This window comes from Dendrobates tinctorius, unplaced genomic scaffold (assembly GCF_039654945.1).
Source record: "Dendrobates tinctorius isolate UK_male_01 unplaced genomic scaffold, ASM3965494v1 ptg000069l, whole genome shotgun sequence".
NCBI lineage: Eukaryota > Metazoa > Chordata > Amphibia > Anura > Dendrobatidae > Dendrobates > Dendrobates tinctorius.
In genome coordinates this window covers 4,482,784-4,507,325 of record NW_027361737.1, presented here as the reverse complement: position 1 = coordinate 4,507,325, position 24,542 = coordinate 4,482,784, and the positions used below count along the sequence as shown (strand labels likewise).

The following is a 24,542-nucleotide window of genomic DNA, read 5'->3' as shown; positions in this document are numbered from 1 at the left end:
ATACCAGGGATGGCCATTACGAATACCTGGTTATGCCCTTTGGCCTTTGTAATGCGCCAGCTGTCTTCCAAGATTTTGTCAATGACGTCTTCCACGACATGCTCTCTACCTCGGTGGTGGTCTATGTGGATGACATACTCATCTTTTCGCCAGATTTGACCACCCACCGGAGAGACGTCTGCAGGGTCTTCGACCGTCTGCGGGCGAACTCGCTATTTGCCAAGCTGGAGAAGTGCCAGTTTGAGCAGGAGTCCTTGCCGTTCCTGGGCTATATCATCTCGGCCCAGGGGCTGGCCATGGATCCTGCCAAACTACAAGCGGTAATGGACTGGCAGGAACCCCATTCCCTCAAAGCGGTGCAGCGCTTTTTGGGGTTCGTGAATGACTACCGCCAGTTCATACCACACTATTCCACACTGGTGGCTCCTTTGGTTGCTCTCACCAAGAAGGGAGCTAACCCCAATGCTTGGTCAGAACATGTCTCCAAGGCCTTCTCGGCTATAAAATCACATTTTGCTGGCGCTCCCATATTACATCGTCCCGATGTGGATAAGCCGTTTATCCTTGAGGTGGACGCTTCTTCCGTCGGTGCAGGAGCAGTCCTTTATCAAAAGGATGCTCAAGGTCGGAAGCATCCCTGCTTCTTCTATTCCAAAACCTTCTCACCGGCGGAGAAAAATTACTCCATCGGCAACAGGGAGCTGCTAGCCATGAAGTTGGCTTTCTCTGAGTGGAGACATCTCCTGGAGGGAGCCCGGTTTCCCTTTCAGGTATATACGGACCATAAAAACCTTGTCTATCTACAGACGGCCCAACCCCTGAATTCCCGTCAGGCCAGGTGGTCGCTCTTCTTTTCCCGATTCCGCTTCACCCTCCACTACCTCTCTGGAGAGAAGAACGTCCGTGCGGATGCTCTCTCACGTTCAGTGGTCTCAGCGGAAGAAGGAGAAGCTGAGCCTCGGTTAATTCTCCCGCCGGAGAGTTTTACGACCGTGGCTCCAGTTGCTCTCGAGTCGGTACCACCGGGCAAGACCTTGGTGCCTCCTCAGCTACGGCCGGAGGTCCTCACCTGGGCACATGCCTCCAGGGTGGGTGGCCATTTTGGTAATAAACGGACCGCCGAACTCCTGGCAAGGTCATATTGGTGGCCACATATGGCTCGAGATGTCAAGGAATACGTGCAAGCATGTGTTTCGTGTGCTCGGAACAGACCCTCTAGACAGAGGCCGGCGGGGCTGTTGTTTCCCCTGCCAGTGGCGGATAGACCGTGGGAGATGGTTGGCATGGATTTCATAGTTGGCCTGCCCAAGTCTGGTGGCAGTACGGTCATCTGGGTGGTCACCAACCATTTTTCCAAAATGGTGCACCTGGTGCCACTCGCACGCCTGCCTTCCGCTCGAGGTCTGGCCACTTTGTTTATTAAGCACATATTCCGTTTGCATGGCATGCCGGACAAAATCGTGAGTGACCGAGGTCCCCAGTTTGCATCTCGGTTTTGGAGGGAGCTCTGCAGCCTACTCAGCATCGAGCTAAATCTGTCCTCCGTCTACCATCCCGAGACGAATGGCTTGGTCGAGAGAGCCAATCAAACCTTGGTCACCTATCCACGGCATTTTGTCTCTGCCAGGCAGGATGACTGGGCATCCTTGCTACCTTGGGCTGAATTTGTCCTAAACAATGCGATGGCTGATTCCACTGGACAGACGCCCTTCCTCTTAAACTACGGTCAACATCCACGCGTCCCTGTCCCGATGCCAGTGTCCTCCACTGATTCCAGGGTGGCAGACTGGGCAGTGGAGGCCCGGGACATTTGGGATCGCACTCAGGATGCTATCCGGGCATCTAAAGAAAGGATGAGGGCGTCCGCCGACACGCATCGGCGGCCCGCGCCAAGCTTCTCCCCTGGCGACATGGTATGGCTCTCTACCCGAAATATTAAACTGCAGGTCGAGTCTCCCAAGTTCGCACCGCGATACATTGGACCATTCAAGGTTCTTGAGCGACTTAGCTCGGTGGTCTACCGCCTGGCTCTTCCTCCACATTTGGCCATTTCGGACGTGTTCCATGTGTCCCTCCTCAAACCAGTTCACATGATCCGGTTTCCTGAGTCACATGCCGGGTCATCAGACTTATCGTCTGACGAGTTTGAGGTTAACGCCATCGTGGGGCGCAGGTTTGTCCGTGGCAAAAAATTTTATTTGGTGGACTGGAAGGGTCATGGTCCCGAGGCTCGGACCTGGGAGCCGGTGGAAAACATTCATGCACCGCTCCTGATCGCGGCCTTTGAGCACAGTGAGGCTTAGAAGGAGGGGCGGGGTAATGTTAGGTTTCGGATTCCTGGCACTGCACAGCGGGAATCCAGAGCCACACATCCTGCGGTCTCCCATTCTCCTCCGACCACTCGGACTCCTGCTCAGCAATCACGGCAAGCCAGGCTTGCTGCTCAGACTCGCTCTGACAGCCTGGATGTTGCTGCCACCTCTGGTGCAGTAATAGCAGTGCAACCTGCTCTGCAGGGAACTGCTCCTGAGGCTAAGTCCTCATGCCGTGCTACTGGGCATGCCCACAACTTGACCTCTCACTGGAGAGCAGGGGTCACATGCTCAGGTCCTATGTCGGATCTGATTGGTCCTTCCCAGGCTAATGGAAGGTCCCGGAAGCGCATCGCTATAAAAAGCCCGCATGGCGGCTCGGCGATGCGCTAGTGTAGCATATTATTCTGTGTGTGTATGGTGATGGATGTATGGACTGGTGTCTGACTCATTTGAAACCCCTACCCTCTGATATTACGAGTGGTGACCGAGTGTGAATAGTCAGCTCCAGGGTTGTGGCAAGCTACACGCCACTTGCTCCACACCTACACTAGCGTCCGCCGGCGCCCAGTCCTCGGCGCCGACGCTTGCGGCTTTTCTCTGCCGCTGCACTGTAGCAACAGCAACTATTGGTGTTCGTGGCTGCGACGCCACACGCAGGTCTCTGTGACGCTAACAGGGCCTGTGCCTTTGCTTTAGCGTTTGGGTGATGTTAACCCGAGCGCAGTCCTGCACCTATTAGGTGCATCTGCCATTGTTCAGCAGCGGTCTTGTCATCTACCGCACGGTGGACCCCGGGCGGCGAACGTACCTACTATTATTTATATTTGGTGCGTTCCGCCGACCCTAACACATGACTCAAAAGGGGGCCAATATCAAGAATTGGTCAGCCGCAGCGATAGCGGCGTTTCAGTTTTTAAAAAAATGTTTCATGTCTGATCCAGTTCTTATTCAACTGGACACGTCTGAACCATTTATTGTTGAGGTGGATGCCTCAGAGGTGGGGGTGGGGGCGGTATTGTCCCAGGGACCTGCCACTTTGACTAATTTGAGGCCCTGCGCCTTTTTCTCGAAGAAATTCTCCCCTGCGGAGAGAAACTATGATGTTGGGAATCGAGAACTTCTGGCCGTGAAGTTGGCCTTTGAAGAATGGAGGCACTTTTTGGAGGGGGCTGTTCATCTTATAACCGTAATTACGGACCACAAGAACCTAGCTTACATTGAGTCAGCTAAAAGGTTGACTCCTAGACAGGCTAGATGGTCACTTTTTTTCCCGATTCCACTTCTCTATCACTTTTCGGCCAGGATCCAAAAATGTCAGAGCTGATGCCTTGTCACGCAGTCTAGATCCGGTGTCCCCCCCAACCTCCATCCTCCATTTTTCAGCCCGGGGTGGTAGTGGCAGGTATTTCTAATGTGTTGGAACGGGAGATTCTGGAAGCCCAGTCTCTTGCACCTCCGGCTAAGCCGGTGGATAAACTTTTCGTACCAGCTCAATTTCGTCTCAAGGTCCTCCAGGAGTTCCACGACTCAATTCTGGGTGGACATCCAGGGATCTCGGCTACCCAGAAGGCCATCGCTAGAATATTCTGGTGGTCTTCTTTAGCCTCTGATGTTGGGGAATATGTGTCTGCTTGTGATGCTTGTGCCCGTGCGAAAACCCCCCATAACTGGCTGGCCGGGGAGTTGGTACCACTGCCAATTCCTGGAGACCATGGACTCATTTGTCCATGGATTTCATCACCAACCTTCCCCCCTCCAAGGGTAACACCATCGTTTGGGTTGTGGTGGACAGGTCTAGTAAGCGGGCACATTTTGCACCCTTGGCGGCTCTACCTAATGCAGAAACATTGTCCAGATTGTTTGTTGAGCATGTGGTGCGGTTGCATAGGGTACCCTTGAATGTGGTGTCTGATAGGGGAGTACAATTTGTTTCCTGATTTTGGAGGGCAGTTTGTAGAAGGTTGGGTATTGGTCTGTCCTTTTCATCCGCTTACCATCCAGAGACTAATGGGCAGACTGAGCGGACCAATCAGTCTCTGGAGCAAATTCTGCATTGCCTGACCTCAGCCCGACAGGATGATTGGCGTACTGCGTTACCTTTGGCCGAGTTTGCGTTTAACAACCGCATTAACCAGTCTACAGAGACATCTCCCTTTTTCTGCAACTATGGGTTTCATCCACATTTTGGAGAGTTTTCCCGTTTGGACTCTGGGTGTCCTGGGGTGGATGAGACTATCCAGCGGTTGGGGGAGGTATGGCGGGAGATCCAGAGTAACATCACGAAGGCCCAGAATAAATATAAGTTTTTTGCAGACAAAAAACGGTCCGTGGGGCCGGTGTTCCAGGTTGGGGATAAGGTATGGTTATCGACTAAGAATATAAGGCTCAAGGTCCCCTCTGCGAAGCTTGGACCTAAATTTATTGGTCCCTATGAAATTACCGAAGCAGTGAACCCGGTGGCTTTTCGGTTGAGTCTCCCGCCATCTCTATGGATCCCCAATGTTTTCCATAGGGCCCTTTTGAAACCTGTGGGGTCCTGTGGGGAGGGATCAGTGTCTTCTCCGTCATCGGTTTTGGTAGACGGGCAGTCTGAGTACGAGGTGGAACGAATTGTTGACTCTAGGTTGGTACATCGTGCCCTTCAATATCTTGTACATTGGAAAGGCTATGGTCCTGAAGATCGGTCGTGGGTTCCTGCTCGATCGGTTCATGCGGATCGGTTGGTCCGGGCCTTTCATGCCAAGTATCCTGAGAGACCCGTTGAGAGGAGGGTACTGTCATGATCCAAGATGGGGTTTGTCTTTAGCCCGTCCTGGTCAGACAGGGGTTAATTGTTTCTGCCTCTCTCTGGCAGAGGGCGGCTATTTAATGCTCACTCGACCTAGGTCCGGTGTCAGTTATATTCCTGCCCTCGGCTGAGTTAGTTGGCCTCGTGCGTATGTGTGCCTTGTGCCTGATAACTTGTTGCTTGTTTGGTCTTGATCCGGTTCGGTCCCTGTTACAAGTTCTGCCGGTCCCTCTTGTACTGCGCTCTCTGTGTATGACCCTCTGGCTGTGACCTGACTATTCTCTGCTCGCCCCTCTGGTACTGCACAGCCCTCTCCATGTACGACCCTCGCTTGTCTGACCTGCGTTTTCCTCTCCTCTACAACAGTTGCCCTGCAGTAGGTACATTACATCATCTGCAGCAGTAGGACGCTAAGCCCTGCCCCCTGCAGTAACATGATCATAGGTCCTGGGACTCCTTACTATTTTCAGTGCTGCAGGTCCTGTCTGCTTAAACCATCACTAAAGTGTTGGACCCTGTGCTCTCCCATAGTGTGGGTAAGTCACCCTGCCCTGCGTGGCAGTTTGCCGACGCTGACAGGGTTCTGACATTAGAGTCCTGACACGTGTGTGTACGAGGTGAGCAGAGCCGTGTGTGTCCGAGCTGTACGGAGCGGAGCCGTGAGTGTACGGAGCGCAGCCGTGTGTGTAGAAGGTGTACGGAGCAGAGCCGTGTGTGCACGAGGTGAGCGGAGCCATATGTGTACGAGGTGTACGGAGCAGAGCCATGTGTGTAAGAGGTGTACGGAGCGGAGCTGTGTGTGTACGGAGCACAGCCTTGTGTGTACGAGGTGTATGGAGCACAGCCGTGTGTACAAGGTGTACGGAGCAGAGCCGTGTGTGTACGGAGCACAGCTGTGTGTGTACGAGGTGTACGGAGCAGAGCCGCGCATGTACGAGGTGTATGGAGCCGCGTGTGTACGAGGTGTACGGAGCGGAGATGTGTATGTATTTTGGCATTTGGGGGGCCATTTGAAAGTTTGCATCGGGGCCCATAACTTTGTAGTTAAGCCACTGGGTAAGGGGTCCCATTTTCACATTCAAATCAGCAAGCAGTTCCTGATACAGACACAAAGTGGGGCCAATAAACTATTACATAAGATCCAGCCGTGAGCAACGTCCAGGAGCAATGTTCAGTTCATGTGACGTCCTCCTTTGGTAGAAGCAGCACGAGATCAGTGACCGGACGGAAGAAGGTTCGGGTAGAGCCCCCTTTTGTCACCTTAACTTCTGTCTTACGAGTCTTTCCGTCCTCGCTGGGCATGACCTTGGTGATAAGACCCATTGGCCAGTCGTTACGATGTGCCTCTTTATCTTTTAAGAGGACAAGGTCTCCTTCTTGGAGATTGGGACTGGGTGTCTGCCATTTGTGACGGTTTTGAAGCAGGTGCAAGTATTCGGTCTTCCAACGGTGCCAAAACACGTTGGCTATGTGTTGTACTTGCTTCCACTGACGTTTGTAAATGTCTTTGTTATCGAAATTCCCGAGAGGAACTGTAGCAGCTCCAATCTTCTGTGTAAGAAGTGTAGCTGGGGTAAGAATCATTGGGGAATAACAACGTGGGACTTGGAGTTGCTCTAAGAACTTCAAGGACTTCTTCCATGTCTCCCACCTTTGCTGTTTCTGAGTCGGAAGCGGGGTGTCCCAATCAGTGTTCTCGGCAGTGAGCTGTCTTAACAGTATCTTGCCTTGAATAGTGATGGATGCTACAAACCCGAGAGGATCGTAGATGCTGTTTATGACAGATAGGACTCCTTGTTTGGTAAAGGGTTTGTCACAGGGCGACACTTGGAAGGTGAAGGTGTCCTGTTTGATATCCCACAGTAGACCAAGGCTGCGCTGTGTGGGAGGAACATCAGAACCTAGGTTGAGGTCCTTTAGGTTCGTGGCATGGTCCTCCGATGGAAACGCGCTCATTACTTCTTGACTGTTAGAGATGATCTTGTGGAGTCTGAGGTTTGATGTGGATAGCATTTCCTGTGTCCTGGAGAGTAGGTCAATTGCCTCTTCACTTGTGGGCAAGGACTTGAGCCCGTCGTCTACGTAGAAGTTCTTCTCTACGAATTGACGAGCATCGGATCCGTACTCTCTCTCACCTTCCTGGGCTGTCCGTCTCAGTCCGTAGATCGCCACAGCAGGTGAAGGACTGTTGCCGAAGACATGGACCTTCATCCGGTAGTCTATGACTTGATTGTTGACATTGTTGTCTTTGTGCCATAGGAACCTAAGATAGTTTCTGCTGTCTTCCTTCATGATGAAGCAATGAAACATCTGCTGGATGTCGGCCATTATAGCAACAGGTTCTTGTCTGAAGCGGATCAATACTCCAAGGAGGCTGTTGTTCAGGTTGGGTCCAGTTAGTAGCAGGTTGTTGAGAGAGAGGCCTTCATACTGAGCACTGGAGTCAAACACCACTCTGATCTGGTTAGGCTTGCGAGGATGATAGACACCAAAGGATGGAAGGTACCAACATTCTTCTCCTTCCTTCAGTGGTGGCGCAGGTTCAGCATGATCTTTGTCAAAGATGTTCTGCATAAAGTCAATGAAATGCTTCTCCATCTCTGGTTTCCTCTTTAGGGTACGTTTTAAGGATGAGAACCTTGCAGTTGCTTGCTGCAGGTTGTTTGGCAACCTCGCTCTTGGGAAACGAAAGGGTAAAGGAGCTACCCAACTGTTGGAGTCATCTTGAACAAATTCTTTGTCCATAACCTTTATGAATTCTTTATCTTCCCTTGTGGGTGCTAACTTGTTGTCTTCACTTGTGGAATCGAACACTGTTGACCCGAGGTTTTCGTCCCAGGGCTGGAGCATGTTCATGTTGTTGAAGGATTCCTGTTGCCTCTTGGTGTTGCTCACTTTCTCTTTCACCCAGTAATGATGTGGGCATGGCTGAAAATGAGTGCTGCGACCATTTGGCAAGATGCGTGTTTTGTAAGAGGAGATGTTATAAGGTCTCTTCATCTTGTGTATGCAAACATCGCCTATAATTACCCAGCCTAGATCAAAGCGTTGGGCAAATGGTGCGTTGTGTGGTCCGTTAATTTGCTGACGTACCTTGTGCAGCCGGAGAATGTCTCTGCCAAGCAGAATCAGGATATCTGCGCTGTTGTTGAGGGCTGATATCTTGTTTGATATCCCCTTGAGATGTGGGTGATGAAGAGCAGCCTCTGGCGTTGGGATCTCTTCTCGATTGGATGGAATCTGGTTGCACTCGACAAGTGTGGGTAAGGGTATCTCCACGGTGTTGTCGAGGGATGTCGCTATAAGACCACAGGCCCTTCTCCCAGAGACCTCTGTAACACCGCTGCAGGTACTTAAGGTGTAAGGGTAAACATTTCCCTTTAAGTTAAACATATCAAAGAGTTCTGACCTTGCAAGTGATCGGTTGCTCTAATCATCCAAGAGGACGTACACCTTCGCGGCTTTCTCTGGGTGACCGTTGGGATATACGTTCACCAGGCAAATCTTCGCACAGGACTTGTCCCAGAGACCTTCTCCGCAGACTTCTGTGCATGAAGAAGATATTGTGGTATGACTTGCAGTTTGAGCTGCGTCCTCCCCGCCATGGTTCGTGGTGGGGGAAGGAGTACGTGTAGAGTCAGGACGGTATGGGTGGAGTGCTTGTACGTGATCCTCACTGTCACACTCCATACACTTAATTGTAGTTTTACAGTCTTTAGCAAGGTGTTCAGTAGAAGCACAACATCTGTAGCATACCCCGAACTTCTTTAGAAGTTCCTTGCGTTCTTGGAGCGGTTTCTTCCTGAAGCCGATGCACTTTTTTAAGGGATGTGGCTTCTTGTGGATGGGACACTCACGATTTGGGTTCTCTATCTTTTCACCCTTGTTGCTCTTGCCTGGGGCTGATGTTGGTAAGGGAAGAATATCCGTCTTCTTCACTGAAACTGGACTCCTGCGGTTTCTGTCATTCGAGCGTGTGCTCACGTATTTAGAGGGAGGTGAAGCTGGGCCACTGGATTCTCCGTAGGAAAAGCTTGGGTCGTTCTTACGCTCTGCAATGTCTTTTATAAACTCACAGAAGTAGGAGAACGGAGGAAATGACACTTGATGGTCTTTCTTGTATTTTGACCCTATTGTAGTCCACTTCTCTTGTACATTGTATGGTAGCTTGGAGATAATGGGGTTTACTCCACGAGCAGTGTCCAGGTAGCTGAGGCCAGGTAGGTGGGTGTCTGCCTTGGCCAGCTGGAGCTCTAACAGCAGGTCACTGAGCTCTAGGAACTTTGAACTGTCCTTGCTTGATATCTTTGGAAAACTCTGTAGTCGCTTGAACAGTGCATCCTCTATGGCTTCTGGACTGCCAAAGTTTCTCTCTAGTCTTTCCCATGCAGCCATGAGACCAGTCGTTGGATTACTGATATGTACAGACCTGAGTCTCTTGACACGCTCTGTGGATTGTGGTCCTAACCATTTGATCAGCAGGTCCAGCTCTTCCGCAGCAGTGATGCCGAGGTCACCAGTTACGGTTCTAAAGGCACTTTTCCAACCTCTGTAATTTTCAGGTTGGTCGTCGAACCTTGTGAAACCGGTATTAGTAAGTTCACAGCGAATCATGTACCTTGCGAAGTGGGACATGTCTGTTCTTTCTGACTTAGGATGCACAATTGTAGGCTGAGCAGTGTTGTACATAGAGGTGGAGACGTCTTGGCCTTGAAACATGGGGAAGTATGGAGTGGCATATGCATTTAGTCCAGCAACTGGTTTGGTGGGTATAGTTTCTGCTACATGTGGAGGTGGCACTGTGTGGTTGTCGAGGGTATAATGACCTGCCAGCATATTGGGTTGCATGTAGGTATTAGCCTGTGGAGTTTGGTGAGATGCAGGGTTTTGGCGCATACTGGAATATGAAGGAAGTTCAAGTTTGGGAGCATTGTACTGACCTTGAATGCAGGATTCTGTAAGTGGATCGGCATCCTGGTGCTCTGGAGAAGCGTCAACACCATCAGGAGTGTTAGTGATGATCTGCGGTTCGCCATCTTGGCTTAGCACATAGTCTCTTGTGCGTTCGATAGGGTCTTCTGCCTCCATTTCACACAAACTGATGCTGTCTCTTTGACTCCCACTGATAGCCTGCTCGAGTACCTTTAATTCTGCCATGGCTGTTGCATGCTCACATTCCTTCTCTAGAGCTTCCATGCGTGCCGCTTCAGCATCCATTTCTGCTCTCTTTTGTGCAGCAGCTGCATCCATTTCTGCTCTCTTTTGTGCAAAGGCAGCTTGTACCTTAGTAGTTTCAGCCTTAGCACGTGCTCTTATAAGCTGCTCAGTAAGAGTAAAATATTTTGATGAACTTGACCTAGATGATCGTTTTGAGTGCTTACACGATTTGGATGTGCGAGTTGATGCATCTGGTGTTCGTGCGATTCTAGCCTCTATCTTGGCTTTAATGTCACGTACAGTGCAGTCTCTTTCAGAATTAAGCTGCTGGAAACCTTGCAATTCGTTTAAAGTCTCTGGGAGATTCAGTTTCTTCAGGAGAATAATATATTGGTCACTCTTCTCCATATACATTTGGTATGCTGTGCATAATTGTTCTAGGACTCCCTCTGGTGGTAACTCATGAGAAGCAGGCCTTGATGCAGTGTCTATATGACTCAGCACTTTCTTCCATACTGAAGACACATCACTATATAATTCACATTTTGCAGTCTCTAAATTCTCCATGACTTTCCATGTGGGTTTGACTGTACGTTTTCCCCTTTCGCTAGATGGTGGATGGGGGTCTGGGTCTCTTTCCTGTGCTTGTAAGTCTGGTAGGGACATTGTATTCCTTGCTTCAGACATGATTAGATTGCAGGCAGGAAGAGTTGATGATGGGGGTTATACTTCCCACTGTTCAGCAACAGGAAATACACAGACTCTGCACAGAGTTGATACTTTGTATCTAATGCTGGAGCAGCTGCAGGGTCCTGTGTAATGATGGGAGTTATATTCCTCTCTGTTCAGCTGCAGTGTGGCTTCTATGCACGCTGGGGTCTGGCTGGAACTGGGTTACAGTCTATCTGGAAAATGTCCTTTTCCACTGAGATTCAGCACAGACCTTGAGTTACTGTCTCTGAAGGCAGGTTATTCCTTTTTACTATTCTGACTCATGGATATGTAGAACGTATGGTGCCTGGATAGACCTCTCTTTCTGGGCCCCTTCCGTATCGACCTGTACTCACGTTCATACCGATTAATCAGACATCTTAACTCAGCCACGATCTCATGTCAGAAGACTCCAGGAAAAGAGGGATGCTTTAACTGAAATTCTTGTATTATGATGAAAGCAGCAGGTAAAAAGGAATATTCTTCAGAGGACATGTAAGAAGATGCATACAGATGGAGGGACGATCACAAAATGGAGAATAAGGGAGGGAACAAACATACATCACAGGACTACAGGGAGAGAGTTGGGACAAAATACAGGGAAAGGCAAACTTCTGCCTAGCAACAAGGATACAACACAAGCAATGCAAATATTAAATGATTTCCCAAGTCGTGGGACATGACACACATTATGCTTCATGAGACCTTGCGGCTCTGAACAGTGGTGCGCAGTGGATACTGACTACTTCGTTCATCAGAGCTGCTGAGTCCCAGCGATGGTGATGAGCATTGACATCACTTTCCCAGGGCCTGTAAATAGCAGTTACTTTATTGCTCTTCATACTTACCGGAGCCAGATTCTTAGGAATGTGGACTACGACAGAGCTTTGTGGGAACATTTTGAATAATAAATTGGTGAATGTCTCTTGTGTCTATTTCTGTCTTTTTATGTTTTTCAGGTATCCTTTTCTGGACTACTTTGGATTTGGTGGATTGCTGAGGACCTACAGGGGATTTTTAATTTTTTTTTTCTTTTTTTTATAAATTGGTGAGGGATAGTGTGTGGCAGTCTTTATACAAAAAAGTGGTTTTGACAAATCAAAGCTGTCATCAACCACAACCCCAATTGCTACTGCATCAGGGCAATCAGAAAGAGCTGGGCAAAGCACCAGAATTTTTAGGCTCACAAGGGCCCAATATCTAGGGAACTTCACAGCTTGATAATATGAGCCAGCAGCTGTCTGCTTTACCTTGGCTGATTATGAAAATTACGGGGGACCACATGTTATTTTTTTCATTCATTTATTTATTATTTATAAAATACAAGTACAGTAAAATATACATGCAAAGCACTAATTATTAGTGTTGAGTAGAGTTGAGCGACTTTTGGTTTTTTAGGGTCGCGTTTCGTTTCGTGAAACCCGACTCGTCCCGAAACACGAAACCCAATGTAATTCAATGGGGAATAAAAGTCGGCAGTGAGAGGAGGACAGGAAACACACCTACAGTGCCCATTTGAATGCCAAAAGTATCAATTCTTCTTACTTAAGCTTGTCAACCTTAATTAACTTCATAATACAAGTTACGCACTGAAAAATGGGGGTTATTTGGCTAAAGTTGTGGGGGGGAGGGCTGGCTGCAGGTTTTCATGTGCCCTGGGCGAAAGAGCGCCCCTTTAACACATACCACAACTCATCATGCTCCGATACGGCAGATAAATAGCGGTATAGTACAATGAAAAATACCTCACTTTTTACATCTCATGACGAGGCCCATCTATTTCTCCATACAGAATCATTGGTCCCATATAATGTTTGAAACAGTATATGATGAGCTCCACATAATGCTACAGTATATGTTGGTCCCCATGGATGAAGCTCCACTGTCTTATGGGCCCAAATAATGCTCCAAACATAATGGGCCCCATTTCTAATGCTCTAGTGTATAATGGGCCCTGTAAATGCTGCTCCAGTGTCTGATGTCCACCTTTGGAATGTTCCAGTGTATGGTGGGCCCCATCTATCATTCTCCAGAGTATAGTGCTCCCCAAAAATTGCTGTCCCAACATTGAAAACAATCAAATAAGTCTCCTCGCTAGGGAATCCCTGTACTTGTCTGGACAGGTGCTGTAGCTTGCTTAACAGCTCGCCAGCCGTTCTCACGCCCAGTATGGATTGCACGTGATTGCACAAAGGTTAGAAAGGGTACCGTATCCCTGGATAACATGTATGGATAGCGTACACATTCAAAATATATGTCTATACAGCATGAGGCAGGCTCAGACGGTGTTAGGCCCAGTATGGATTGCACATGATTGCACAAAGGTTAGAAAGGGTACCGTATCCCCGGATAACATGTATGGATAGCGTACACATTCAAAATATATGTCTATACAGCATGAGGCAGGCTCAGACGGTGTTAGGCCCAGTATGGATTGCATGTGATTGCACAAAGGTTAGAAAGGGTACCGTATCCCTGGATAACATGTATGGATAGCGTACACATTCAAAATATATGTCTATACAGCATGAGGCAGGCTCAGACGGTGTTAGGCCCAGTATGGATTGCACGTGATTGCACAAAGGTTAGAAAGGGTACCGTATCCCCGGATAACATGTATGGATAGCGTACACATTCAAAATATATGTCTATACAGCATGAGGCAGGCTCAGACGGTGTTAGGCCCAGTATGGATTGCACGTGATTGCACAAAGGTTAGAAAGGGTACCGTATCCCTGGATAACATGTATGGATAGCGTACACATTCAAAATATATGTCTATACAGCATGAGGCAGGCTCAGACGGTGTTAGGCCCAGTATGGATTGCACGTGATTGCACAAAGGTTAGAAAGGGTACCGTATCCCTGGTTAACATGTATATATAGCGTACACATTCAAAATATATGTCTATACAGCTTGAGGCAGGCTCAGATGGTGTTAGGCCCAGTATGGATTGCACGTGATTGCACAAAGGTTAGAAAGGGTACCGTATCCCTGGATAACATGTATGGATAGCGTACACATTCAAAATATATGTCTATACAGCATGAGGCAGGCTCAGACGGTGTTAGGCCCAGTATGGATTGCACGTGATTGCACAAAGGTTAGAAAGGGTACCGTATCCCCGGATAACATGTATGGATAGCGTACACATTCAAAATATATGTCTCAGGAGGCAGGCTCAGACGGTGTCAGGCACAGTATGGATTTGACGGCCCAGATTACACAGCGGAGGAGCAGGGAGAGGTAAAGATTGCAAATGCTGGGGCCCTGCCCAAGCAAGGGGGGCCCACTCGTGGGCGTCGGTACTGGCACTGGGCCCCTCATAGTACAGCGGTGTGTCTGACGGCGGGTGTGCACCACCACCGTCAGAGACACTTGATTGCACTATGAGGGACCCTGTGCCAGTGCCCGCGCCCAAGAGTCGGCCTACCCACCTGTCCAGGGCAACGGCACTCGCACGGTGTCGTGCAGTAGGTGGTGACCCCGGCCATGGGGGGGGAGGCAGCACAGTTAGGGAGTTTTAGAAAGTGGCATATGTTGATGTTGGACATTCAGCTGATGCAAAAGGCGAAATAGGTGAAGTACCAGGAAGAGGTGGACCAAAGCAAGCCATTTTTCTGTCACCCTATGTGTCATCAGGGGAAGGTGGGACAAAATCCTTGGAAACCCATGCGTGGTTCATTTTAATGAAGGTTAGATCATCCACATTTTGGGTTGACAGACGGGTCCTTTTTTCTGTCAGGATTGATCCAGCTGCACTGAAGACTCTTTCCGATAGCACACTTGCAGCTGGGCAAGCGAGCTCCTGTAAGGCATATTGGGCCAATTCAGGCCAGGTGTCCAGTTTAGCGGCCCAATAGTCAAAGGGGAATGACCTGTGTGGGAGAACATCGATATGGGAGGAAAAGTAGTTTGTAACCATAGTTGACAACTGCTGTCTCCTGTCACTTTCCATCGATGCAGTATTACCAGTTGTGTGAGCGGTATTTGAAAAATCAGTCCACAACATTGTCATGAAACCCCTGTCTCCAACGCCACTTCTGCTGTGTGCACCACGAACACCTCTGCCAAGCTGCCCCCGGCCCGTACGGCTCGTGTGAGAACCATCACCGCTGCTGTGTGCTGGGAATGCCTCAAGCAACCGATTTACCAGAGTTGCTTGTTTATTAGCCAATATTAGGTCAAGGTTCTCCTGTGGCATGATGTTTTGTAATTTGCCTTTATAGCATGGATCCAGGATGCTGGCCAACCAGTAGTCGTCATCGTTCATCATTTTGGCAATGCGGGGGTCCCTTTTTAGGATCCGCAAGGCATAATCTGACATGTGGGCCAATGTTCCCGGTGTCAATGATGCACTGCGAGTGCTGGGTGGAGGAGCACTTTCTGGCAAATCCACATCCCTCCAGTCACGCACAAACCCTGTACCAGACCTTGCCACGCCAACATTTTCACTTGCCCCACGAGATGCATCCTCCTCCCCTAAGTAATCATCCCCATCATCCTCCTCCTCCTCCTCTTCTTCCTCCACCTCATCCAGGAGAGGTCCCTGAGCAGACAATGGCTGAATGTCATCAAGGATTCCCTCCTCCTCTTCCTCCTCATCAACATTGGCTGCAGACGCCTGCTCCTTAAGGTGCGTCAAAGTTTGCATGAGCAGACGCATAAGTGGGATGCTCATGCTTAGGATGGCGTCGTCTGCGCTTACCAGCCGTGTGCATTCCTCAAAACACTGAAGGACTTTACAAAGGTCTTTCAGCTTCGACCACTGCACGCCTGTCAACTCCATGTCTGCTCTCAAAGTGCCTGGCCGTGTATCCTCCCACAAATGCATTATGGCCTGCCTCTGCTCGCACAGCCGCTCCACCATGTGCAGGGTGGAGTTCCACCTTGTTGCAATGTCGATAATGAGGCGGTGGTTGGGAAGGTGGAGCAATCGCTGCAGCTTCTGCATACGAACGGAGTGTACAGGCGACCGGCGGATGTGCGCGCACAGTCTTCGCACCTTCTGGAGCAGGGCTGTTAACTCCGGATAATTTTTGAGGAAGCACTGCACCACCAGGTTCAAGGTGTGAGCCAAGCAAGGTATGTGGCTGAGTTTTGAAAGGGCTATGGCTGCCACAAAATTACGGCCGTTATCACTAACTACCTTGCCTGCTTCAAGATGTACACTGCCCAGCCATGACTCAGTTTGTCGCTTCAAGTACTCGGCCAGCACCTCGGCGGTGTGTCTGTCGCCCAAACACATCATCTGCAACACAGCCTGCTGACGCTTTCCACTAGCTGCTCGATAGGGGGACACATCATGTGCAACAGTGGCAGCTGCAGATGGAGTGCTCGTACGACTGCGCTCTGTGGACGAGCTTTCGCTTCTGGAGGAGGAGGAGGAGGAGGAGGGTCGAACGCCTACAGCCAACTGTTTCCTATACCGTGGGCTAGGCAGCACTGTCCCACCACCGCTGTCCCCTGTGGACCCTGCATCCACCACATTAACCCAGTGCGCAGTGATGGACACGTAACGTCCCTGGCCATGCCGACTGGACCATGCATCAGTTGTGAGGTGCACCTTTCCGCTCACTGACTGCTTGAGTGCATGGACAATGCGGTCTTTCACATGATGGTGGAGGGCTGGGATGGCTTTGCGAGAGAAGAAGTGGCGACTGGGTAGGTCATAGCGTGGTACTGCATAGGCCATGAGTTCGCGGAAAGCTGTGCTTTCCACCAACCGAAAGGGCATCATCTCAAACGAGATTAGTTTGGCAATGTGGGTGTTCAAACCCAGTGTACGCGGATGAGAGACTGAGTACTTTCTTGACCTACTCATAGTGTCTGGGAAGGTGAGCTGGACTTGAGAGCTGCATATGGTGGAAGTAGCGGTGGACAGGGCGGACTGAGAGAGGGTTGATGATGGTGATGGAGTTGGTGTTCTTTCTGAAGGCCTAGAATCAGTCTTTCGTTGATATAACAGTGGGATTCCCTGACTGCTGTGGTCTTGCAACGACACCTCAACATTTGCTGCTGTGCTAACCGGTGGGCTTACAGTGGGGGAAACAATGTAGCGTTGCTGACTACCTTCGTTGTGATCAGTTGCACATGTGGCACTTGAGGTTTGGTGTTGTGTCCACGCTTGCAAGTGCATGCTGGTTAAATGTCTAAGCATGCAACTGGTATTCAAATTTTTCAGATTTTTCCCTTGGCTAAAGGTCTTTGCGCACTTCTTACAGGTAACCTTGGCCTGATCATGAGGATTTTGTTCAAAAAAGTGCCACACTGCACTCTTCCTACTTTGGCAGACATTTTGCTGCCTAGCACGCTGTGATCTTTTGACCCTCTGGACAAGCTGTCCAGCAACTCTTTTGATGTTTGGAACCTGTCTTTGGAGTGCTCCGGGCCTGCCAGATAACAGCTGTTGCGATGTCGATGTCTGCTGTGGATGCTCCTCATCTGAGCTATTGGAAGCAGCACCCTCTTCCCCCAATGGATGCCAATCTGGGTCAACAACTGGGTCATCCATCACCTTCTCTTCTATGTCATGTGCACCTTTCTCTGTGTCACCGTGTATGGTGGTATAGTGTGCGGGAAGGGGCACCTGAGTCTCATCAGGGTCAAAATCTGGCTCTGTACACTGCGAGGACAATGTAGTGCTCTTAGTGAATGTACCAGCAGAATCATCCATCAGCGGCTGTGCATCAGTGCACTCCATGTCAGATTCATCTTGGCCTGGGTAATTCACCATTTCACTTGATAATCCAGGCATGGTATGTGAAAACAGCTCCATGGAGTAATCAGTAGTATGGCCTGCATCATCCTTCAATGTTGGTTGGGCTGAAGGACACAAGGAAAGGTGTGGTTCATGAACATGAGCCTCCAATGACGACTCATTGCTTTTACTTTTTACAACTGAAGAAGAGGAGGCGATAGAGCTGGAGGCTGAGTTAGCAATGTAAGACAAAACTTTTTCCTGATGCTCTGCCTTTAAAAGCGGTTTGCCAACTCCTAGAAAACTAAGCGTTCGAGGCCTTATGTAGCCAGACGATGACGCAGGGTCAGCACCTCCTGCATTCGGTCCTATTTTGCTCTTGCCACTACCATCAGATCCACCACCAACACCATCATTACCAGCTGCCAACCCCCGCCCAATTCCACGGCCTCTTCCACCAGCCTTCCTCATTTTTGGTAGAAATGTAGACAAAATCCAACAAACTATATAGTAATGTAAAACAAGGTACAAGGTGTCTATAGGACAGGGGAGATTTAGAATTTCTGCACACACTTGTGGACAGTGGACACTTTTGGATTGTGTGAGGCCCACTGATATCTGAGCGCTATGTGACACGCTCGATGGCACAGCTGCCTGTGACCAAAGTGACGAGAGGATAATGGAGATTTTGAATCTCTGCGCACACTTTTGGACACTGGACACTTGTGGATTGTGTGAGGCCCACTGATATCTGAGCGCTATGTGACAGGCTCGATGGCACAGCTGCCTGTGATCAAAGTGACGAGAGGATAATGGAGATTTTGAATCTCTGCGCACACTTTTGGACACTGGACACTTGGGGATTGTGTGAGGCCCACTGATATCTGAGCGCTATGTGACAGGCTCGATGGCACAGCTGCCTGTGACCAAAGTGACGAGAGGATAATGGAGATTTTGAATCTCTGCGCACACTTTTGGACACTGGACACTTGTGGATTGTGTGAGGCCCACTGATATCTGAGCGCTATGTGACAGGCTCGATGGCACAGCTGCCTGTGACAAAAGTGACGAGAGGATAATGGAGATTTTGAATCTCTGCGCACACTTTTGGACACTGGACACTTGTGGATTGTGTGAGGCCCACTGATATCTGAGCGCTATGTGACACGCTCGATGGCACAGCTGCCTGTGACCAAAGTGACGAGAGGAAAATGGAGATTTTGAATCTCTGCGCACACTTTTGGACACTGGACACTTGTGGATTGTGTGAGGCCCACTGATATCTGAGCGCTATGTGACACGCTCGATGGCACAGCTGCCTGTGACCAAAGTGACTAGAGGATAATGGAGATTTTGAATCTCTGCGCACACTTTTGGACACTGGACACTTGTGGATTGTGTGAGGCCCACTGATATCTGAGCGCTATGTGACACGCTCGATGGCACAGCTGCCTGTGACCAAAGTGACGAGAGGATAATGGAGATTTTGAATCTCTGCGCACACTTTTGGACACTGGACACTTGTGGATTGTGTGAGGCCCACTGATATCTGAGCGCTATGTGACACGCTCGATGGCACAGCTGCCTGTGACCAAAGTGACGAGAGGATAATGGAGATTTTGAATCTGTGCGCACACTTTTGGACACTGGACACTTGTGGATTGTGTGAGTCCCACTGATATCTGAGCGCTATGTGACACGCTCGATGGCACAGCTGCCTGTGACCAAAGTGACGAGAGGATAATGGAGATTTTGAATCTCTGCGCACACTTTTGGACACTGGACACTTGTGGATTGTGTGAGGCCCACTGATATCTGAGCGCTATGTGACACGCTCGATGGCACAGCTGCCTGTGACCAAAGTGACGAGAGGATAATGGAGATTTTGAATCTCTGCGCACACTTTTGGACACTGGACACTTGTGGATTGTGTGAGGCCCACTGATATCTGAGCGCTATGTGACACGCTCGATGGCACAGCTGCCTGTGACCAAAGTGACGAGAGGATAATGGAGATTTTGAATCTCTGCGCACACTTTTGGACACTGGACACTTGTGGATTGTGTGAGGCCCACTGATATCTGAGCGCTATGTGACACGCTCGATGGCACAGCTGCCTGTGACCAAAGTGACGAGAGGATAATGGAGATTTTGAATCTCTGCGCACACTTTTGGACACTGGACACTTGTGGATTGTGTGAGGCCCACTGATATCTGAGCGCTATGTGACACGCTCGATGGCACAGCTGCCTGTGACCAAAGTGACGAGAGAATAATGGAGATTTTGAATCTCTGCGCACACTTTTGGACACTGGACACTTGTGGATTGTGTGAGGCCCACTGATATCTGAGCGCTATGTGACACGCTCGATGGCACAGCTGTGACAAAAGTGACTAGAGGATAAGGGAGATTGGATTGCTTTTAAAAAAGCAGTTTGCGGAGCAGTGGGTAAACAGCAATGCCAGCGTGTCAGGAAGCCTTAAAAGGCAGCCCAACAACCAACACCACTGATACACCACAATATAGCCTCCCCTTGCACTGCACACACAGTGACTTGTGTGTTGTGCAGGCCAAATCGCTAGCAGCAGAAGCAGTTTTTTTGTCTTCTTCCCTGCCTAACACTCTCCCTACAGAATCAGCAGCAACCTCTCCCTATACTAAGATCGGCAGAAGTAAGATGGCGGTCGGCGTGCACGTCCTTTTATACCCCCTGTGACTCCCACCAAAGCAAGCCAATCACTTGCATGCCCTTCTGAAAGATGGTGGTGACCCGTGCCTAGGTCATCACGTTGCCCACAGTGTCCGTGGATCCTGATTGGATGAAAAAGAGCGCAAAACAAACTTTTGAAACGCGACTTTGGCGCGTAAGTCACCGACCTCGTGGCCGACCACATCCTAGGGTCGGGTTTCGTTTCATGAAACCCGACTTTGCCAAAAGTCGGCGACTTTTGAATTTTTTCGACCCGTTTCGCTCAACTCTAGTGTTGAGCATTCCGATACCGCAAGTATCGGATATCGGCCGATATTAGCGGTATCGGAATTCCGATACTGACTTCCGATACTTTTGTCATATCGGATTCCGGAATCGGAATCGGAAGTTCAAAGTTGATTGACAGCCGAAATGACGTCATCATGATGCGCGGTGTGTGCGCATCATGATGCGCCGTCATTTCGGGCCTTCCGGGGGGTCTGTAGCGGCCTGCCGGGGGGCTGTGTGGAGTGCCCGGGGTCTGTACCGGCCTGCCGGGGGGCTGTGCCGGCCTGCCGGTGGTCTGTGCACCCTGTGGGGGTCTGTACCGGCCTGCCGGGGGGCTGTGCCGGCCTGCCGGGGGGCTGTGCTGATGTCCGGGGCTCTGTGCAGGCATCGTCTGATGGGACTACAAGTCCCATCGGGCGATGCCTGCTACCATGACAGTGATTGACACATTAGCCAATGATGGGACAGTAGTAGTCCCATCATCCGGCTAATGTGTTAAATGTTAAAAAAAAAAAAAAAAATACTACACTCACTGGCCACTTTATTAGGTACACCTGTCCAACTGTGTGTTAAGACTTAATTTCTAATCAGCCAATCACATGGCGGCAACTCAGTGCATTTAGGCATGTAGACATGGTCAAGACAATCTCCTGCAGTTCAAACCGAGCATCAGTATGGGGAAGAAAGGTGATTTGAGTGCCTTTGAACGTGGCATGATTGTTGGTGCCAGAAGGGCTGGTCTGAGAATTTCAGAAACTGCTGATCTACTGGGATTTTCACGCACAACCATCTCTAGGGTTTACAGAGAATGGTCCGAAAAAGAAAAAAAATCCAGTGAGCGGCAGTTCTGTGGCCGGAAATGCCATGTTGATGCCAGAGGTCAGAGGAGAATGGGCAGACTGGTTCGAGCTGATAGAAAGGCAACAGTGACTCAAATTGCCACCCGTTACAACCAAGGTAGGCAGAAGAGCATCTCTGAACGCACAGTGCATCGAACTTTGAGGCAGATGGGCTACAGCAGCAGAAGACCACACTGGGTACCACTCCTCTCAGCTAAGAACAGGAAACTGAGGCTACAATTTGCACAAGCTCATCGAAATTGGACAGTAGAAGATTGGAAAAACGTTGCCTGGTCTGATGAGTCTCGATTTCTGCTGCGACATTCGGATGGTAGGGTCAGAATTTGGCATAAACAACATGAAAGCATGGATCCATCCTGCCTTGTATCAACGGTTCAGGCTGGTGGTGGTGGTGTCATGGTGTGGGGAATTTTTTCTGGGCACTCTTTGGGCCCCTTGGTACCAATTGAGCATTGTTGCAACGCCACAGCCTACCTGAGTATTGTTGCTGACCATGTCCATCCCTTTATGACCACAATGTACCCAACATCTGATGGCTACTTTCAGCAGGATAATGCGCCATGTCATAAAGCTCGAATCATCTCAGATTGGTTTCTTGAACATGACAATGAGTTTACTGTACTCAAATGGCCTCCTCAGTCACCAGATCTCAATCCAATAGAGCATCTTTGGGATGTGGTGGAACGGGAGATTCGCATCAGGGATGTGCAGCCGACAAATCTGCGCCAACTGTGTGATGCCATCATGTCAATATGGTCCAAAATCTCTGAGGAATGCTTCCAGCACCTTGTTGAATCTCTGCCACGAAGAATTGAGGCAGTTCTGAAGGCAAAAGGGGGTCCAACCCCTTACTAGCATGGTGTACCTAATAAAGTGGCCAGTGAGTGTACATACATACTACATGCATGCTACATGCATGCTACATACATACCACATATATACTACATGCATGCTACATACATACTACATGCTACATGCATGCTACATACATACTACATGCTACATACATACTACATACATACTACATGCATGCTACATACATACTACATGCTACATACATACTACATGCTACATACATACTACATATATACTACATGCATGCTACATACTACATGCTACATACATACTACATACATACTACATGCATGCTACATACATACTACATGCTGCATACATACTACATACATACTACATGCATGCTACATACATACTACATGTATACTACATGCATGCTACATACATACTACATGCATGCTACATACATACTACATGCTACATACATACTACATGCTACATACATACTACATATATACTACATGCATGCTACATACTACATGCTACATACATACTACATACATACTACATGCATGCTACATACATACTACATGCTACATACATACTACATACATACTACATGCATGCTACATACAATACATTCATACAATACATACATAGACATACAGTACATATAACATAGAGTAACATACTTACCAATACTTGTCACATTGTTCCCCGAAGCCATTGTCTTTTACGGAATAAATATTAACATAACAAACCACAAAAATACTCACCCATGATCCGAAGCAGTCCACGAGTGTGTCCCACGACGATCTTGGGTAGAGAACTGCAGCATCAGCTGATGCTGCCGCTCTCTACAGGCTGCAGGAATCCAATGACGGAAGGTAGATATCCTTCCGCACTGTATTCCTCCGCCACTTAAAAAAAAAAATTCCTAGTCTCACTTTATGGTAAAAGCTGTGTGGGAATTTTCTATCTATCTATCTATCTATCTATCTATCTATCTATCTATCTACCTATCATCTCTATCTTTGCACATCTAACACATAAACATCTCTCTTTTCTATTCTGCATTCCATTCCAGTATGTGTCACATGGATGGTGCAGACAGACAGCACACAGACAAACAGACCTGGAGAGCACAAGGTACTGTTTTTCAGTACCGGAAATATCAAGACGTGTAAAGGAGGTCTTATAAATTGAGGACACCCTGTTGATTGAGACTTAACAGCCACACATTCTTTCTGTGGTTGCCTGGACAGGAGGAATACAGTATTAATATGTTAGTGGCTCTCCTGTGTCTTATAGATGAGGTCTTGAGCAGGGTAACCCTCTCAGTTGACTATATGCCCTAACTAAACATATGTAAAGGAGTTGCTCTGTTAAAACAACCTGTTAGAGGGATTGTCTCAGTGAGATGATGAAAAAAGTTTTTTTTCAGGAAACATCACCACTTACAGTCATCATGAATTCATCTGATAGTATACCTTGATAGCAGACACAGCCTGTGGATTAAAATTGCACTGTTTCTAGAAAAAGGTCCTTATATTTATCAATATTGGAAAATTATTTTGGAAAGACCCCTGTATTGCAAGGAGAGTGTAGTGCGCTACCTTGCAATGTATGAGCCACTGCGCCTATAGATACTCCCACTTCTACTAACCTCTCTAACAAACCACTGACAGAAGGCAGGTGAGATCCATTCTCTGGCATGTATACCACAATCCAGGAAGATGGCCGGGCCTTCGATGCTCGATTTCCCAACCTTTCCAGACAATAAAAACACAATATAAGTATTATACTGTACAAAACATGACAAGTATTTTCTATTGTTATCTCTTCTAAGCCTTTGCTTCATAATCTATAACACAGGATTTTTCTTACAAGCAGATATTACATTTTTTGCAGCATTGTTGGACTGATTACTTAGAACAAAAGACCTGTGTTATCCATCAATCTCTTGATTTTTTTCCTGCTCTCAAATACACAGTTTGCATAATTTAAATTATTTCCATGATTAAAAATGTCCGCTACATAATAGTGTCATTCATAATGCAGCAACTGACCTAGCTGTGCATTATGTGTGGTCTGAAAATGATGGCACCAAGTTGTGTCTTGAAAGGCACTTTATTGATTCAGAAGGTAAAATACTGAATTAAATAGATCCATATTCGTATAGTGATTACATGATCCTTAAATATTTAATCAGTCAATGCCACTTATATTTTGGCGCT

The 24,542-nt window shown here is 48.5% G+C and overlaps 1 pseudogene; it reads right to left on the bottom strand.

Annotated features, from left to right (window-relative positions):
- Positions 1-24,542, bottom strand: part of LOC141095186 (carboxypeptidase B-like) — an 81,534-nt pseudogene that overhangs the window by 29,998 nt on the left and 26,994 nt on the right.